The 20,490-nt window shown below is 46.0% G+C and overlaps 1 long non-coding RNA gene across 1 annotated transcript; it reads right to left on the minus strand.

The window, feature by feature from the left end:
- Nucleotides 1–10,041: 10,041 nt before the first annotated feature.
- LOC146762981 (uncharacterized) lies at nucleotides 10,042–19,920 on the minus strand. The gene is made up of 3 exons (XR_014952661.1): nucleotides 19,699–19,920; nucleotides 14,629–14,730; nucleotides 10,042–12,045 (listed from the first exon to the last, which is right to left on the minus strand). It is a non-coding gene; the product is annotated as an uncharacterized LOC146762981 (long non-coding RNA).
- Between the last annotated feature and the right edge of the window lie 570 nt (nucleotides 19,921–20,490).

Genomic DNA, 20,490 nt, shown 5'->3' on the forward strand with positions numbered 1-20,490 from the left:
AACCCCCCGCAGCGCTACAGGCTTGGGGAAGAGTGGCTGGAAAGCTGTTTGGCAGAAAAGGCCCTGGGGCTTCTGGTCAGCAGCCAGCTGAATGTGAGCCAGTGTGTGCCCAGGTGGCCAAGAAGGCCAATGGCATCCTGGCTTGTATCAGAAATAGTGCAGGAAGCAGGACCAGGGAAGCAATCATCCCCCTGTACTTGGCACTGGTGAGGCCATGCCTCAAATCCTGTGTTCAGTTTTGGGCCCCTCACTACAAGAAAGACACTGAGGTGCTGGAGTGTGTCCACAGAAGGGTAATGTAGCTGGTGAAGGGGCTGGAGCACAAGTCTTATGAAGAGCGCCTGAGGGGGCTGGGGGTGTTTGGCCTGGAGAAAAGGAGGCTCAGGGGAGACCTTATATTGCTCTCTACAACTACCTGAAAGGAGGCTGTAGCGAGGTGGGAGTTGATCTCTTCTCTCAAGTAACAAGGGATAGGACAAGAGGAAATGGCCTCAAGTTGTGCCAGGGGAGGTTTAGATTGGATATTAGAAAAAAAAGTCTTCACTGAAAGGGTGGTCAAGCATTGGAAGAGGCTGCCCAGGGAAGTGGTTGAGTCGCCATCCCTGGAGGTATTTAAAAGCCATGTGGATGTGGCACTTAAGGACATGATTTAGTGGTGGACTGATCAGTGTTAGGTTAATGGTTGGACTCGATCTTTGAAGTCTTTTCCAACTTAAATGTTTATATAATTCTATGAAAAGCATCCACTAATGAGCAGTAGACTAATATACAGTGAGGCAAACTGTGGGAACTCCACGCTCCAGCACGGTGTGGATGGATGGAGGCAGAGATCTCTGAAGGTTGCTCTTGGGGAAAGAGGTTTATTGGGGGTGCAGAAGGTCCTGCCTTGTGCTCCCAGGCGTAGCATGTGGCTGGCCCTGAGAGGATGGGGGAGGGGAGAGACAAAAGGAGGGTTTAGGAGAGGGGAAGCCCCAGGAGGGGAGGAAGTTCCAAGAGGGGGGAAGAGGTTCCAAGAGGGCGCGTGGCCCCTCGAAGCCTCCTTATCAGGAGAGCTTCGAGGTGGGTTGGGATAAGGCATATCCAATGGGATTACATGCACTAATGTTTTAGGGAGGGTACAGAGGTGTGGGATGAGCCATACATCTTTTGGGGGGTGGGATGGAACAGTCCATTTTACCCCAGGACTCATCTAAAGGCAGGAGTGTCATCCGGCTAGCTGGGAGAACTGTTCTCATCCTAGCTGTATTATTTATGAACAATCATATTTATCTATCATCTGCAACAGCAAACAAGTACCATGGCAAGCACAGGAGCCTGTCTATCAATAGCTGCACAGCAATAACAGCTATAAATTCTATCTAGCATATCCTAGTCAATCTGTCATTATCACAAACCCTTCAAGTGTGGTATCAGAAAGGACTGTTGTGGTTTAACCCCAGTTGGCAACCAAGCACCACACGGTTATTGGCTCACTTTTCCCTGGAATAGGGGCTTCAATCAGAAGGGTAAAAGTGAGAAAACACATCCATTGAGATAAAGACAGATTATCAGGGAAAGAAAAGCTATGTACACAAGCAAAGCAAAACAAGGAATTCATTCACCATTTCCCATGGGCAGGCAGGTGTTCAGCTATCCCCAGGAAAGCAGGACTACATCATGTACAATGGTGACTTGGGAATACAGAACACCATTCTTCTGAACGTCCCCCCTTCCTCCTTCTTCCCCCAGCTTTATCTGCTGAGCATGATGTCATACAGTATGGAATATCCCTTTGGTCAGCTGGGGTCAGCTGTCCTGGCTGTGTCCCCTCCCAACTTCTTGTGCACTCTCACCGGCAGGGTGGTACTAGAAGCAGAAGCAGAAAAGGCCTTGACTCTGTATAAGCACTACTCATCAACAACAAATATATCCCTGAATTATCAACACTGTTTTGATCACAAATCCAAAACATAGCTTCATACTAGCTACTATGAAGAAAATTAACTCTTCCCCAGCCAAAACAAACACAGGTCCCTAGCTGGATAGCATCAGATAATATTTAAAGCTCTTTGGTTAGAGGAGGAATTGCTTGTATGCTACACCACAGATAATGTCCGGAAAATCAAAGAAGCCCATAGGCAAAGGAGGAAAAGAAAACGTGACTAGGATGTTAAAATATTACTACCTCACAGCTATTGTTTCCATGAATTTACCTTTTAAATGGCAGTGCTGTTTTAACTGTTGGACTTGAGGATTTTGTATGTTTTTTCCTACAAGCTTTAAAAACTCGAACAGATTTTTAAAACTATGGCAAATAAGTTCTCTGAACTTAGAGTGATGCTGATAGATATTGCAGTGTAATGGGTTCTAGAGTAGTTTTGGTTTTTTTGGTTTGGTGGTTGTTTGGGTTTGGGTTTTTTGGTTGTTGTTATGTCAGAAATCTTCCTTGAAGAAAGAAGAAAAGGTATTAGACTGTGTAGCATTTTAAGCACTTGGAAAAGCAACTGAAGTCTGTCATGATGCAATGTGGAATGTTTATGCATGTACTAAAATTGAAAAAACCAAAATCCACCAACAAAACCACTTTGTGCTTGAAATGTATTTATTTATTTTTCCTAAATTCTGTATTGTTTTGAACTGGTTTATACTTTGTTTCAGGACAGCAGTCTTAAGAAATATTGTCCTGTTCAATTGTGCTCACTTGTTGCACTGTTGTGTGGTGTCTGTAAGTTGGTAGGATGTTTTTTAAAAGCTGAATCTGTTTCTTCTACAGACTGCGCTGACAGCACTAAGAGGGTACTGTGTTGGGGGAAGGTTGGAGAGGGCATTAGTAGCAATGTCAAAATAAGCTGTTCTTCTGGAGCATCACTCACCAGCAGGCAAATATATTGTTTGAGGACCAAGACACTGTTTTCAAAGTGCTTGGCTTCAGCTGTGATAGCTCATACTGCTGCTTTGTACCATTTTTTGAACTGTGTGAAAATCAAAGAATTTAAAAATGAATGTAGTAGCATTTAAAGTGAAGTTTTGAAATTACTGCTTCTTTAGTTCCTCCTCTTTGTAAGGAGATGATAGATGTAAGGGCTTTTTATAAACACATGCATGTATGTAACGGTGTACCTTTTCTTAAATAATTCCCTCCTTCCTCCTGGGGTTAGCACCGGAATTACTGCTCATGTAGTAGAGGTTCTTAAGTAATCCTCTGACAGGGATTAGAGATATATATTAATTTTTAATAACTAAGGGTTGCTTAATGCATCTGTGTTAGGGAGAAAAGAAGGCTGCTCTTCATTACTGTTTTTTACCCTTTAGTGTGCCAGTAATTTTGTGTTTGTGGTAAAATGTGGGAAGGCTGGGAGAGGAGAATTCTGTTTTTCGTTTATGAATTCATTAGCTAAAATACTGTAGCAAAAAAAAAAAAAAAAAAAAAGGCTACAATCATGTCCTGAGACAGGGGAATCTGGGCCCTGCTTAGGTGATACGAAGAGGTAATGACTGTTAAATTTTTACTAAGTCAGCACTAGGCAAGTGAAACAAAAATTAAAAGCCAAGTACATATATATCCCAGTGAAGTTATAGCTGCATAAGCAAACTGTTAGAAAGAGATGCTCTGGTGGTGAATTGACATGGTGTAGCTGATTGTTCTCATTGTGAAAAATTTTCCTCTTGTATCCATTCAGAATGTCCCCAGGAGTAACTTGGACCCATTACCCCCCCTCCTCTTTTCCATGTAAAAAGGGAGTGTCTGTTTTCTTTGTCACCACCACCCTTTAAATACTAGAACATGGTGATAAGGTCTGCCCCTAAGCCTTTCCTCAGAAGCCAGTTCTCTCAGCCTTTCCTCATATGGCAGGTGTCACAGTTCTTTGATGATCTTTGTGGCCCTTCTGTAGACCCTCTTGAGCCTGTCCACATCTTTTTCATATAGCAAGGACCAAAACTGAACACAGTATGCCAGGTGAGGCCTGACAAGGCACTGAGTAGAGTGGGATAATGACTTCTTTATCTCTGCTGGTGATGCCCTTGTTTATGCAACCCAGCATCCTGTTGACTCTCTGCCACAGCAACTCACTGTTCGCTCATATTGAGCTAATTGCCCACCAGGACCCCCAGGCCCCTTTCCCAGCCTGTGCTGCTGTCTTGGTTAGACAAGACAGGAGTCTGTGAAAGAGGGCAAAGCCTCCTGTACAATGGAGAACGGCAAACCCCCCTCCCTCTGAATTACCAGGATCTTTAAATTAAAAAGCTCTCAGGCAAAGATATGGGAGTGGGAGTAACAATTCTTTACTAGGAGAAAACTGGACAACAATTTAAAAAAAAGGCAAATGCAATCGGTACAAACAAAACCAGTGAAAGAAAAAGTCTAGAACCTGAGGAATGCCAGTGTCAGTTTTGCTGGGACAATTGCTTTCCCTTGCAATGGTTGATGAATTGCAGCTGCAGTGGTGATCTTTAGAAGGGTATAGTTTTCCTCTGAAGATCTGGTGGCAGTGGGGGCCGGTCTTCCTCTGCGCCGGGGTTGCCTCTGAGCTCCGCTGCCGTCGCCTCTGCGCGCGCCGGCTGCTTCGCTGCGAGTGCCGCCGAAGAGAGAGAGAGCGAGAGCTGCTTTTCTGGGAATCCCGCGAAGAGAGAGAGAGAGCTGCTTCTCCCCTCTGGGTGGGACCCCTCACGGTGTTACATTTTTTCAGCCCTTCATTAAATCAGTCAATGGTGTATAAACAAACCATTGCCTCTACAGGACAAACCATTGTCTTTGAGAGAGATAACAAAAACCTGTCCAACCGGTTCGCCTTCGACAGATGGCAAATGGAATACAAGCTTATCTTACAACCCAGGACATTATCCACCCCTTATTCTATTTCCATCTGCACACCATGAAATCTTACACCCAGTTCTCTCTTAAGACCAAGTTTCCCTGTGGTACACAGCGGGTCTCCCCATCTTCCTGCATTACCCACCAAGTGTAACCAGGTCCTTGAGCAAAGACAATCCCACGAATGGGTTGGTCTTTGCCTGAGGTGGGATTAATCCAAACAGTTTTCCCTAAAATACCTTTCATATGTACTACAGGGACCTTATCTCCATCTACTGCGTGTAAGGGTTCTGACTGAGCAGGGCCAGCTCGATTGACAGACCCCCGGGTGTTGACCATCCAGGTTGCTTTTGCCAGGTTAATTTCCCAGTTTCTAAATGTTCCCCCACCGAGTGCCTTCAGGGTAGTCTTAAGGAGTCCGTTGCACCGTTCAACTTTGCCGGCAGCTGGAGCATGATAGGGAATATGATATATCCATTCGATACCATGTTCTCTGGCCCAGGTGTTGATAAGGCTGTTCTTGAAATGGGTGCCGTTGTCAGACTCAATTCTCTCAGGGGTGCCGTGTCTCCACAGGACTTGTTTTTCCAAGCCTAAGATGGTGTTCCGGGCAGTGGCATGAGGTACAGGGAAAGTCTCCAGCCATCCAGTGGTGGCTTCTACCATGGTCAGCACGTAGCGCTTGCCTTGGCGTGTCTGGGGCAGTGTGATGTAGTCAATCTGCCAGGCCTCCCCATACTTGTACTTGGACCACCGCCCACCATACCATAGGGGCTTCACTCTCTTGGCCTGTTTGATGGCAGCACACGTCTCACAGTCATGGATAACCTGGGAAACACTGTCCATGGTTAGATCCACCCCTCGGTCTCGTGCCCACTTGTAGGTGGCATCTCTGCCCTGATGACCTGAGGCATCATGAGCCCATCGAGCCAGGAACAACTCCCCCTTATGGTGCCAATCTAAGTCTATCTTTGACACTTCTATTTTTGCTGCCTGATCTACCTGCTCGTTGTTCCGGTGCTCCTCATTAGCCCGACTTTTGGGGACATGGGCATCTACATGACGGACTTTCACCGTCAGCTTTTCCACCCGAGAGGCAATGTCTTTCCATATATCAGCAGCCCAGATTGGCTTTCCTTTACGTTGCCAGTTGGCCTTCCTCCACCTTCCCAGCCAGCCCCACAGAGCATTGGCTACCATCCATGAATCAGTATAAAGGTAGAGCTTTGGCCACTTCTCTCTTTCAGCAATGTCCAGAGCCAGCTGAACGGCCTTGAGTTCAGCGAGTTGGCTCGATCCACCTTCTCCTTCGGTAGCTTGTGCAACTTGGCGTGTGGGGCTCCATACGGCTGCTTTCCACTTCCGGTTCATCCCTACGATGCGACAGGAACCGTCAGTGAAAAGAGCGTAGCAGGTCTCCTCTGCTGGTAGTTGGTTGTATGGTGGAGCTTCTTCAGCCCTTGCCACTTGTACTTGCTCCTCATCATCAGTGAGACCAAAGTTTTCACCTTCTGGCCAGTTCGTAATTATCTCCAAAATCCCAGGGCGATTCAGGTTTCCAATACGGGCGCGTTGAGTGATGAGGGCAATCCATTTGCTCCATGTGGCGTCAGTGGCATGGTGGGTAGTAGGAACCTTTCCTTTAAACATCCACCCCAGCACCGGTAGTCGGGGTGCCAGGAGGAGTTGTGTTTCTGTGCCAATTACCTCCGAGGCGGCTTGAACTCCTTCAAAGGCAGCCAAGATTTCCTTCTCTGTGGGAGTGTAGTTGGCTTCAGACCCTCTGTAACTTCGGCTCCAGAATCCCAGTGGTCGGCCTCGAGTCTCCCCAGGCACTTTCTGCCAAAGGCTCCAAGACAACCCATGGTTCCCGGCTGCAGAGTAGAGCACATTCTTGACCTCTGGTCCCGTTCTGACTGGGCCAAGGGCTACAGCATGAGCGATCTCCTGCTTGATCTGGGTGAAGGCTTGTTGCTGCTCAGGGCCCCAGTGGAAATCATTCTTCTTTCGGGTAACCAGATAAAGAGGGCTCACAATCTGGCTATACTCAGGAATGTGCATTCTCCAGAAACCTATGGCACCTAGGAAAGCTTGTGTTTCCTTTTTGCTGGTTGGTGGGGACATAGCTGTGATCTTGTTGATGACCTCAGTGGGAATCTGGCGCCGTCCATCTTGCCATTTCACTCCCAGGAACTGGATCTCTCGGGCAGGTCCCTTGACTTTGCTCTTCTTGATGGCAAAGCCAGCTTCTAGTAGTATCTGGATGATCCTCTCACCTTTCTCAAACACTTCTGCCGCTGTGCTCCCCCACACAATGATGTCATCAATGTATTGCAGGTGTTCTGGAGCCTCACCCTTTTCTAGTGCAGCCTGGATCAGTCCATGGCAGATGGTGGGGCTGTGTTTCCACCCCTGGGGCAGTCGGTTCCAGGTGTACTGCACGCCCCTCCAGGTGAAAGCGAACTGAGGCCTGCATTCTGCTGCCAGAGGAATGGAGAAAAACGCATTAGCAATATCAATGGTGGCATACCACTTTGCTGCCTTGGACTCCAGCTCGTACTGGAGTTCCAGCATGTCCGGCACAGCAGCGCTCAGCGGTGGAGTCACTTCATTTAAGCCACGATAGTCCACAGTCAATCTCCATTCTTTGTCAGATTTGCGCACAGGCCAGATGGGGCTGTTGAAGGGTGAGTGGGTTTTGCTGACCACCCCTTGGCTCTCCAGCTCCCGAATCATTTTGTGGATGGGGATCACGGCATCTCGATCCGTCCGATACTGCCGGCGGTGCACTGTCGAGGTCGCAATTGGCACGCGTTGTTCTTCCACCCTTAGGAGTCCTACTGCAGATGGGTTTTCTGACAGTCCAGGCAAGGTGTTCAATTGCTTAATGTCTTCTGCCTCTACAGCGGCTATTCCAAAAGCCCACCTGAGTCCCTTTGGGTCTTTGTAATATCCGTTCCGGAGGAAGTCTATGCCTAGGATACACGGAGCATCTGGGCCAGTCACTATAGGGTGTTTCTTCCACTCCTTCCCAGTCAGGCTCACCTCAGCTTCCACCAGAGTCAATTGTTGTGATCCCCCTGTCACACCAGCAATGGAAACAGGCTCTGCCCCCACATGTCCCGATGGTATCAGAGTACACTGTGCACCAGTATCAACTAAAGCATCATATTTTTGTGGCTCTGATGTGCCAGGCCATCGGATCCACACTGTCCAGAAGATCCGGTTTTCCCGTGCCTCTCCCTGGCTAGAGACAGGGCCCCTCTAACACTGGTTATCATTCCTTCCCTGGGCATACATACTAGAGGTCCCTTCAAGGGGGTCTGACAGATCGTACCCACAAGCTTGGTCACGGGAGGTTGAGGCTACCTTCACTTTGGTGGAACTCCCCCGGTTAGAGTTTCCCTCCTTAAGTTGACGGACCCGTGCTGCCAGGACAGAAGTGGGTTTCCCATCCCACCTCCCCATGTCTTCCCCATGGTCACGCAGGAAGAACCACAGATTAGCCCTTGGGGTGTACCCTCTCTCTCTAGCTGGGGATTGTTGGGTGCTGATTCTGGGGCCTGTGACTCTCACGGGTGCTGTATTAACCTTCCTTATCTCCTCCCTCATCTCCTCTTTAAACTCCTTAATCACAGCTGAGATATGAGCCTGCATTGGGCCATTAATCATACTCTCATAATTCCTAAGTTTGTTGGCAACAGAACCTATTGTCTCCCGGTGGGTGTCAGCATTGATCGTTGCAATGAAGGTGGCGTATTGAGATGGCCCAAGATTTGCCAGACTCCACAGCATTTGTCCCGTACACCTGACCTTGTCAGGATCATTATTGTGTCGTCCATCCCTCCCAAAGAGTACCTCCAATACTGCCACTTCTCTCAGCTGTTGGATCCCTTCCTCGAGGGTCTTCCAGCGCATTCTATGATGGTGCTCTTGCATTCTCTCTCTGTGGATAAACCTCTCCCTGACACTCATTAAGAGCCGCTCCCAGAGAGAAAGGGACCCTGGTTCCCTTACAAAAACCTGATTTATACCTGAGTCCTGGGTCAAGGGTCCCAAGTTCCTTGCCTCACCACCGTCCAGCTGCACGCCTGTACCCATAAGATCCCAAACCCGGAGTAGCCAGGTAGCATAAGCCTCACGCCCTCGTCGCACAATGTCTTTATGCAGATTGCGAAGACTTTCGTACGTCAGGGACTCGGTGATGATAGCAATCTCTGGCTCCCCTGTGGGTTGTGAGGTTCCTCCATTCCTGTCCCTATCTGCAGGGTGCTCTGCTTTCACCTTAGACTTCCTTGTTTCTACCGGGGCCACTGCTGCTGACCGTGACTGCCCTTGTGGTTCAGCTGGAACCTGGACAGTTGTAATATTAGTGGGTTCCACAGCTGTACTATTAGACTGTCCCTCCTCAAGGCAAAGGGCCGGTTTCTCACCAGCTGGGGAAATGCACTCCTTCAGCATCTCTCGTATCTCCTTAACCAGAACCCTCACCCAATCTGGGCGGTTCATTTCTGAGGTGGGCTGTGGGGCAGGGTCAGGCTCTGGAGCAGCAGCATCTCGAGTCTGTGGTGTAGGTGTGAGGGTAGTTATCCAGGTTAATCTTCCCTTATCTCTGAATGCTAAATATAACAGGACTATCAGCAACACCACCCATTGTATGGTATCATTAGCACTTATAAAGGATCTTAACCCTTTGAGAACTGGTGGAGCAGACCCAAAAAGATGGTTAAAAGGTTGAGAGAAAGTTTGCCCAGGTGCTATTTCCTCGCAGTAGGTACCGTTATTAAAGTAACCCCAAAAACATACAGTTAACGTGTGATAGCTATGAATCCATGTACCTGCCTTCCAGAGGAAATTAAAGATCCATGAATTCCTCACCCAATTAACCCAGAAGCCAAACTTGATAACAGACACCGTAGCCTTAGTTATAGGACCCATTTTTAGATAAGGGTCTGCAAATGGGAAAAGTATAGCTACGATCACATGCCACCCAAACCAAGGTAAACTAGACCACATGGTGATGCTGAAGATGTTTTTACACACAACAAAACCAAATTACTTAAGAACTGTTAATCCTTTTTCCCTCTCAATGCCCTCGGGCCTCACGTTGATGCGCCAAATTCTGTCTTGGTTAGACAAGACAGGAGTCTGTGAAAGAGGGCAAAGCCTCCTGTACAATGGAGAACGGCAAACCCCCCTCCCTCTGAATTACCAGGATCTTTAAATTAAAAAGCTCTCAGGCAAAGATATGGGAGTGGGAGTAACAATTCTTTACTAGGAGAAAACTGGACAACAATTTAAAAAAAAGGCAAATGCAATCGGTACAAACAAAACCAGTGAAAGAAAAAGTCTAGAACCTGAGGAATGCCAGTGTCAGTTTTGCTGGGACAATTGCTTTCCCTTGCAATGGTTGATGAATTGCAGCTGCAGTGGTGATCTTTAGAAGGGTATAGTTTTCCTCTGAAGATCTGGTGGCAGTGGGGGCCGGTCTTCCTCTGCGCCGGGGTTGCCTCTGAGCTCCGCTGCCGTCGCCTCTGCGCGCGCCGGCTGCTTCGCTGCGAGTGCCGCCGAAGAGAGAGAGAGCGAGAGCTGCTTTTCTGGGAATCCCGCGAAGAGAGAGAGAGAGCTGCTTCTCCCCTCTGGGTGGGACCCCTCACGGTGTTACATTTTTTCAGCCCTTCATTAAATCAGTCAATGGTGTATAAACAAACCATTGCCTCTACAGGACAAACCATTGTCTTTGAGAGAGATAACAAAAACCTGTCCAACCGGTTCGCCTTCGACAGATGGCAAATGGAATACAAGCTTATCTTACAACCCAGGACAGCTGCACTCCTGGATTATGTTTTCACAGGTGCAAGACCTTACATTTGTCTTTGTTGAACTTCATAAGGTTCTTGTTAGTCCACTCTTCTGGCCTATCCAGGTCTTCCTGCAGGGTGGTTCTCCCTTCCCAAGTGTCCACTTCCCCACTCAGTTTGGTATCATTGGCACACTTCATCAGGGTACACTTCATCCCATCCGCCAGATCACTTATGAAGATATTAAACAGCAATGGGCCCAATATCAATCCCTGGGGGCCCCCACTTGTGACAGGTTGCCAGTTTGAAAAGGCTCTATTTGCCACCACCCTCTGGGTGTGGCCTGTCATCCAGTTCCCCACCCACCGCACAGACCACTTGTCTAGACCATAACACATCCGTTTCTCTAGGAGGAGACTAGGAAAACGTATTGAAAACCTTGGGGAAACCCTGGTAGACAGTGTTCATTGCTTGCCTCACATCAACTGAGCAGGTTACTTTGTCACAGAAAGCTATCAGGTTTGTCAAGGACAACTTGCCCTTGTGCTGGCTTTTCCCAATCACATGTTTCATCTGACTTGTGATAGGCCCCAGGAGGATTTGTTCCATAACTTTCCCAGGAACTGAAGTAAGACTGATGGGCCTATAACTTCCTGGATCCTCCTTTAAGCACTTCTTGTTGATGGGGGTGACATTAGCCTTCTTCAGATTCCCCAGTCTTCGCAACTTCTCAAAGATCATGGAGAGTGGCCTCACAACAATGTCAGCCAGCTCGTAACACCCTCAGGTGGATATTTTCAGGGCCCATAAATTGTCAGGGTCAAGCTCCTGTAATAGGTCATATACCAACTCTTCCTTCACTGCCAGTGAGTCTGTGTTTGCATCCACCTGGATTCTTGTTCCTAAGTCCTGGGGCCCATCAGTGTTGGTAAAGACAGAGGTGAAGAAAGTGTTGAGAACCTTTGCCTTCTCAGTGTTGTTGGTGACTAATCCATCTCTCTTGTTTAGCAATGGACCAATATTTTCCTTCTCTTTCTGCTTGCTTGTTTACAGACCTGAAGAGCCCTTCCTTGTAGCTTTTGATGTGTCTGGTCAATTTCAACTCAAGCTGAGCTTTTGCTTTTCTAACTGAATCTCTGCACACCCTAGCAATGCCCTTGTAGATTTTGTTATAAACGAGCACAATAGGCTGTCAAATCCAATTAAAAGGATTTATTAATAGCAGAAAGCGAAAGCAAACCAGCGCGCGCTGGGCGGCAGTCGTTTCAACTACCGCGCCTAGCTCTCCGTTTCCCCCCCACTTATTGGGTTGTCTCTTCCGGATGTGTGACGCTCTGGTGACGCTCTGGTGTCTCTTCTGCGCAGGCGCACCCTGTTGTTAGGTGGTCATTCTCTGCCTCTTGGTGGCGCCAGTGGTCTTCTTTAAGGGTGTTTCTGCGACCTGGAAATTCCCTCAAAAACAAGAAATGTTATCTCTAGGCACGTTTGCATGTTTTGCCAAGTCTGTAACGGAACTATCCTTGAAACATATCTATTCGCTTAGGTGTTTGGGTGCCTAGCAGCAGCTTTCTCAAAACAGTTTTAACTCCCTAAAAAGTTTGTAACGAAGTCGTCCTTGAGAGATAGTCACTGGAATGCATGAGATAGACACTGGAATGCCTGGCAAGATGAGAACATGTTCAGACAAGTAAAAACTCTAATTAAAACTCTATTCTGTGAATATGAGAGACTCTATATTATGAACAAAAAGGCCTTATTTTCCTAACAGATTTCAAGGTGTATTCATCGGCTTTTCCATCTCTGGTATGTTTCTCTTTTGGTTTTGAGCAGACTCACAAGCTTTCAATTAAGCCAAGGAGGTCTTTTGCTTCACCTACTTCCCTTACCTTTAAAGGAGACTGTTTTTGTGCTTCCATGAAAGTTTTCTTGAAAAGCTCCCAGCACTCACTAAGTCCTTTATCCTCCACAGAAGCTTCCCATGGAATCCCTCACAAGTGAGCTCTAAGCAAGCTGAAATTTGTTCTTCTAACATCGAAAACCTTTTTCTTAGTACTAATTTTCAGTGTGCACAGCCAGGTCCCAAACACCACAATATTGTAATCACTGCAGCCAAGGCTATCACTAACCAAGTGTAAGGCTTCAAACACTTGCTCAATGAGCCTCTTAAAAAGACTTATGTTTTTTTTTATGTACCCTGAGTTAGATGCACGGGAGAAATGCTGACAATATATTCTCAAGAGGTCAAAACAACAAAAATACTGGCAACTTCAGAAAATCAGAGAACTTTGGCAGAAGTTTAGAGCAGCATTCAATCAACATAAAACATTTCACGAAGCACTAACTTTGCCCATTCAACTTAGCAAACTCCAAGCCCATCCATTTTTAAGTTACTCAAAACTCAGAGAAGAGGAAATTAGAAGAAGGAGAAGAAAGAAAGACAAGATATAGAAAAGAACAAATACAGCTACCACTCCTGGTTCCAGCAGTGATATAAAATCCAAGGAAAGGTAGGGTCAAGACATGTGCTTGCCTCATGCTTTGGTTTAAGTACCCTTTGGCTTTCCTGGGCCCTTCCCCCAGGTGGGAATTCCAGTTATCTGGCCACTTAGGAGCTGGGTTAGGGGCTCCAGAGGTGGGATGTAGAGCATTGCCTCCAGTGTGCCAGTGATTGGCAGCCACTCCGGGGCTGGGATACAGGTCCGGGGGGGCGTGTGGGGTGTGTGTGTGTGTGTCCAGAGCAAGGCCAGACCTGCCCCTTCCCCCCACACATGCACCCAAAATGTTTCAAGCCAGCAATACCACCCCATGGCTCAAGACATTGACCAGCACAACAATAATGGTACCTTGTGGCAGCAGTGGGATGCTAATCTAGCAGACAGAGGAGAAAGGAGAGGAAAGTATACAGGAAAACATATAACGGACAATTGCTATTTCAGTAATCAAAAGCATAAGTCTAGTCAATATAAAAATTTCCTTCTATGCAAGTCATTGCTCCCCATCCCGTGAGTCTCTAAAATTGCAGGCAATTTTGTGTGGTGCCAACCAGAATCCAGGGGGAGAGTTCATTAAACCAATCTTTTGGCTGCATTGACCAAAGAGTCCAGCAGACTGGTTGGTAATTTCCTTCATGTTTCTTGATATTGTACTCTTCTTCGGTGAGGTCTAGTATTTTACATATTCCTTGCTCATTAATATCAAGCATTAGACAATTTAATAAAGCAATTTTTGGTACTTGCTGGACTTGTAAGCTGAGTTCCAAAACAGCATGGTGTAAGGCCCCAAACAACTCGCTGAAAGGGGCTTACAGAGGTTCCTATACTCTGGGTTAGATGCGTGGGAGAAATACCGACTAGATATTCTCAAGAGATCAAAGTTACTTTACTTGGCAAAATATAGAAAATCAAGGAACTTTGTCAAAAGTTTTAGTACAACATCCAATCAACAAAAAACACTTCTCACAGCTATATTTTGGGCCATTCAACTAAGCAAACTCTAAACTTAAACCCATTTAATATTAAGTTACCCAAAATGTTCCAAGAAGAGGGAATTCAAAGAAGAGGAAGACAGAAAAGAGATAAAAAACCACACATATAGCAACCAATTCCTGGGTTAAGGTGGTGTCCAGATAGAAACTCCAAGAGCAGGGTAGGGTCAAGACATGTGCTTGCCTCATGCGCAGCCTTAAATACCTCTGGGCTTTTGTGGCCTGCCCCACCCCCCCCCCCCCGCCCCCCTTCCCAGGTGGGACTTCTGGTCATTTGGCCACTCAGGAGCTGGTTTAGGCAGAGTGGAGCACTGCCTCTGGTGTGGCAAATGATTGACAGACACTGTAGGTCTGGGATGCTCTTTGGGCTGAGGGGTGTGGGGCAGGACACTGTCTCGCCAGAGCAAGGCCTGACCTGCCCTCTCCCACACACACAGGCATAATTTTTGCTATAATCTCTTACTACTGAGTAGTTTGTTAAAAATTATCTTTTTTCTTTGGTCAGGACTTGAACACCAGTACTTTCCACATCGAAATATGGTTAAACTTACCTATTTTCATGTCACAGTACAGCCGGTCTGTAGTTGGGCGAGATAAATCTGGCCATAACATAAATCCAGTTTGGCTTGCCTAGTTCAGAAGTATACAAGTCCCTGAGTGAACAATCATAGGATAAATCTGAACTCAAAAAGGGACCTAAGCCAATCATGCTCAATCCAGAATGCAGACATACCACTGGTCAAGGAGCTGAGCGGTGCAGAGATCCCAACCAACTGGCTTTCTAAGCCCAGGAAATTCAAACCCCCTATATGTGAAAAATCCATATTAAATGATTGTCTTTTCACAAATATTAAATTGAATACTATATGTGGTATGTTGAAAAGTTATTTTGTAGTACTGTATTAATACTTTTTAAGTAGTGTGTTAGTTTTAGGTCATAACATAATGTTAATATAGAAGCTATGTGATATAAGATACCTTTTTGTGACCAACACAAGGAATGGATAAGATAACCAAGCAATTCTTCACATATAGATAACAACAACAGGACACCAAAAAAAAAAATCTCAAGACAAGGATTTATGGCCTCTTTATTGGACTGTACCGACTTCTTCCAGACACCTTGGAGCTGAAAGGATTGATTGACAGGATGAGGAGTAAAGTTGGCAGAAAACAAAATAATTCCTAGTTTGAAAGGAATATTTGCATCATGTATGAGATATATGAATATGCAACAGGCTATGGCTTTTAAGGGTTATTCCTTCGTTAGTGGACATACTATCTTGAGCAAAGCATCCGGGTGTCCGCAATTCTTTGCTTTTTATTGTCCTTTATTGTCCTAACTCTGATTGTCCAAATTCTTATTGCTCTAATTTTATTACATTTTTTAATAACTACTTAATTACAATTAAACTTTTTAAAATGTTTAAACAAGTGATTGGCGTTTTTCACAATTTGGTGCCGAGACTCAGGAAGTAACACCTCGCTGCCGGGGCTCTAGGGGATTTGGAGTGGGGAAGGTGCCCCCTGCCCATTTGGCAGCCCTGCTCTGTTTCTTCTGGGTGGCTGACAGAGGCAGGTTGCAACCGGTGGACAAAAAGAGACAATAAAACAAAGAAAAGGAAAAGACTCCCTAAAACCGCAGTAATTGGCCCCTAAGACTAAAGTGTACTGGAGGACAGAAACTCAAGGACAAACAACAGGTAGTTATTTTTTTGGACGGGGTGGATAAGGGGGGGGATGAATGTGTGTGAATGAGAGGCGGGCTGGTTATCCCAGACCTGCCAAGTGAGTGATGAGTCTCCCATGCTGCGGTTTTGTCTTTTCGAGAAAAGGGGCCAGTAAAGAGGTGAAGTGAGTGACAAAAAGAGTGTGAGAATCCCCCCCCCTCCCCCACCGCGGAACCTGGGAATGGGTCTCAGGGAAGGGGTAGGACCCCTTGGAGAGAGGGAGCTGAGGGTTTTCCCGGCATAATACACTGGGAAGGCAGAATAAAATAAAGCAAATAAGCAAAAAGTGCAGAAGGGGATCCTAAAAATTCTGCTGGGTTGAGATGCCCGAGAGCATCCAGGAGTAAACCTGCTGGGTTAAGGGACTGATATTCCCAAGAGCATCCAGGGTTGAGAAAAATTCTGCCAGATTGAAGACAATGCCCAAGAGAATCTGGGGTTGGACAACACAGCTGGATTGAGGAATATTCAAGAGTACCGGGGCTGGCCAGTATCATCTGAAATTGTAACAGGTGATTTGAAAGTAGAAGGTTGTTGTCTTGTTGTGTGTGAGAGTGAGTCAAACACAAAAACAACCTCAGCTTCCCGGGTGGGTGGGGGCTGTGAAAAAAGGTGTAGGTGACCTGCAAACAAACCATTGTTCCATCAGGCATGTGGAGGGGGCTGTAATTAAAGAGTGTGAATGACACAAAGACAGCCTCACAGGTGAACTGACACCAGAGGCAACCAAATTCAGGGCACTTCCCAGAGGCCCGGCAGTACAGAAGCCCAGAGAGGCTGACCCCAAAGCAAGGGGTTGCCGCGCTCCCGCCCCGGTTCCCTTTGTCTCAGCCCCGGCTAGCTCTTCTCTGGGGCGAGAGTGGGCGATTGAGGCACCCTCCGCCGCTCCCAGCTGGGGTTTGGAGAGTGCCTTTGTGGGTTCCGGGCAGCGCTAGCAAGCCTCGCGGTGGTAAATGAAGAGCGGATCCTGCTGGGGGCTAAGTCCAAGTTTATTGTAGCCCAACGGGGCCAAATATCCTAGAACGATGCCAGCCAACAGGAACAAGCACAAGGTGCTTGCACGGGTTTATAAACCCTGAGGGAGGGGTATCCAACGACCAATGGGGATAGGGATAGGGGGTGGCTCCGGGATGGGGGGATATGGTGGGGTCCAATGGGGGAAGGATATGGGGGGAGCCCCAGGTCCTCGCCCAATCACCCGGTTCCCTGAGTAGAAGCTTCTGGATGGATGGGAAGGGGCACTGAGTGATAGACAAGGCACCCGGGGGGGGGTAAAATGCCTCTTTCAGGGTGATGGATAGATACTGGGAAGGCGGGAAGGGAGGACAAGGCGGGAAAACTGGGGATAAACCAAGTTGCACACGGGGGTACAAAGGAATAAACCAATACATAATACAGGGATAATAAAACATATACATAACGCAACTCCACAAGGGGTAAGACTTTTTAGCACCACGGCTGCAAGGGGTAGTCGTGTGACCCATTCCTCAAGGTAGGGGGGATGGGGAGTCCAGATCGGGCAAGGTGCGGAGGTCCAAACCCCTGACTCTGAGGCAATCTCTAGGGAAGAGGGATAGCCAAACCTTGGGGAGGTGGAAGGGGTCAGGGTGGGGGCCTACACAGATACATGATTCTCTGGCAACAGGAATTCACGTCGTGTAAGTAAGTCTAAGATGTTTGCTAACGTTTCCTTCCTCTGTCCAATAAAAGAAAAGGGCAACATTTACAGAGTGCTGAACCTAAGTCAGTGGGGAAATTTAGGGGTGTCAGTACTTAAGGTTCTGGGGTGTAGAAAAAAAAGTACTTTACATAGTCCAGGTGGGCGAGGCACCAAGAACCAAAAACTCGGCTAAACAGGAGTAGAGAAGCATGAACAGGCCCGAGGGTGTGAATGTGTGTCAGAGTGAGTGAGAAATTAAGGTGAGTAAATGTAGATGAATGAAAGTATATGTGATGTAGATTGTTTATTTTGAGCTTCAATTAATCTCCTTGGAGGGAGGTGTATTTTATTGAATAGTACTGTGATAAAAAGGGTTTTTTTGCGTGTGTAGTCAGAAGAAGGTGGTATTCAGGTTGCTAGAGAAAGTGGGAAACAGAGGCAGGGCACAAATAGATAAGATCTTGAAAAACCGGACAGAAAAACATTAAGTTGGGTACAGGAAAGAAAAAAAAAACAACTGAGTAAAAGGGTACTAGCAGAGATACCCCAAGATAGCCCTTTGGGAGTTATGTTAGCTAACCGGGATACAAATCCTTGTAAAAGGAAAAAATACTGTGTATGCAGTAGTTGATGGGAAAAATATGCAAACTATTGAAAAAGAGAAATTAACCTTAAACTTTTCAGCTCAAACTTGTGAATTATATGCTCTAAAAAGAGCACTGGAATATTTAGCACACAAGAAAGGAACTATATATATACACTGATTCAAGGTGTGCCTTTGGAGTAGTACATACATTTGAAAAAAAATTTGGGAAGAAAAGGGATTACTTAATTCAAGAGGAAAGGGATTAGTACATGAGGGACTAATTTCAGAGGCATTAAAATTACCTGAAGAGATAGCTATAGTACATATTAAGGGACACCAAAATTGAATGAGCCCAGAAATAAGAGGAAATAACTTGGCAGATCAAGAAGCTAAAGATAGAGCAGAAAATGGGGCCAAGAGAGTTATGTTAATTTAAACTCCAAATAAGGAGAAATTGGAAATTCCAAAGTTTAGTGAAACAGAGGAGAAAGAATTAAGTAAGCTAGGAGGACAGCAAGATGAATCTGGGAAATGGAAACTTCCTGATGGAAGCCAATTGCTTAATAAAACTCTTACTAGGAAAAATTAGAAGACATGCATCAGAAAACCCATTGGAGTACTCAGGCTTTATGTGATAATTTTTTTAAGGAACTATGGGTATTGAGATTTTTAGATTAGTGTGAAAAACGCCAATCACTTGGTTTAAAAAAAAAATAAAAGTTTAATAATAATAGAAAAATAGTAATACAATTGGAGTAATAAAGTTTAGAGTTAGGACAATTACGAGACAATAAATAGCAAAGAATTCTGGAGGTCCAGATGCTCTTGGACACTAAGTCAGGAAAAGCATGACTTGTGAACAAAATAATCACCCTTAAACCAATACACTGTTTCACATTCATACATTCTTTATGGTTATGCATACATTCTATTCTAAACAAGAAACTCTGTCTGTTGTATGTCAACTGTTTTCTTTAATCCCCTGGCATCTTTGAGTCTGAGCAAGGCTTGAAGAAATTAGTTTCTTCTGATAAGAAGCCATAAATTCCTCTCCCTTGGAAGATTTAGGTGTTCCTCGAAGCGAGTATCTCATTCCTAAAAAAAAACTTCCCCACATATATAGTCTCTATTTTAACATTATGTTGGAACCTAAAACTATATTTAACACACTACTTAAGAGAATTAATACAGCATAATTTTCTAACATTACACATATAATATTCATTGTAATATTTGCGAAAAGCCAATCATAAAATATGCATTTTTCACAATTAGCAAAACAAGTAACTGAAAGATATATAACTTGTCAAAAGATAAATAAAAAGGTGATGAGAAAAACAACATTAGGAGTTCGTGAGTTGGCTCTTCGACCATTTTAAAGTATCCAACTAGAAATTTAGATTTATCAGGCTCTAAATTTATTTGTAAATTTAAAAGAACCTTTTAATCCAGAAGAAAGAGAATATGCCGCATGCTGTGTGGGAGATCTGAGGAGAATAAAAATCTTTAAAATATCAGAAACTCCCCCGAGACAAAACAAGAAAAGAAAAGGGCTAGAAACAAGAGGAAAAAAGAAAGAGGAGGAAAGAAAAGGATTGGAATCCTTTGCAAGTATTAACTCCTGCGTTCCCGCTTGTTCCCCCACCTTTCGTGGCTGCACCACGCCCCAGCCCCTGTCGCGGCTTCGGTTTCGCCGCTCGCGGCTGCACCGCCGGTCCCGGCCGTCCCCTCCCCGAGCGCTCCTCCCGCGGCTGTCCCCGCTGTCCCATCCCCGATTGCTCTGCCCGCGCCGCGCTGCTGCCGGGGCCGCTCCGCCTTCTTTTGTCTGCCTCCAAGAGCCATGTGCGCACTCTCCACGCCCCGGTTTGGTTTCCACCGGAAGACCCCCACTCCTTTGTCAGTTCCAGCAGTAGACCCCGCCTGCGCCTTGTAGGACCAAGATCAGCGCGAACTCCTCCCCTCAAACTCCTTCCTGCCCTGTGTCCCGTTCCCTTGGTAACGGCAGCTGTTTTTCCTCAAGATAATCACGGGAATAAAAGAGGCGGCACCCTGAAGGCAAAATGCTATAAAGGCTTTTGAGGGAGACAGGGGAAAGTAAAAGAACAGAACCCCAATACAAACCAAATCTCAGGGGCATTCCAGAAATGTCTATTTTTACTGTGGGATCTGTTATAAATTTACGCCGCAACAGATCATAATCCAATTAGAATTTTATTAATTACAGCAAGTAGGATATGAGCAAAGACAGCGCTGGACGGCCGGGGAGTCTCCGCTCCACCTCTGCCGTGCCGATTCGTTCAAACAGCCTTCTTTTTATTCCATCCTTTCCATGAAGTTCTGGGGGCCTCCTTTTGTTCTCCTGGAATTTGCAAGCTAATTCCTGGATCCTCTTGCAGTTTCCTTCTGTTTACGTAAGCAGTCTGTAAGTAATTGTGGT

Source organism: Lonchura striata, chromosome W (assembly GCF_050655825.1).
Source record: "Lonchura striata isolate lonStrDom1 chromosome W, ASM5065582v1, whole genome shotgun sequence".
NCBI classification, from domain to species: domain Eukaryota; kingdom Metazoa; phylum Chordata; class Aves; order Passeriformes; family Estrildidae; genus Lonchura; species Lonchura striata.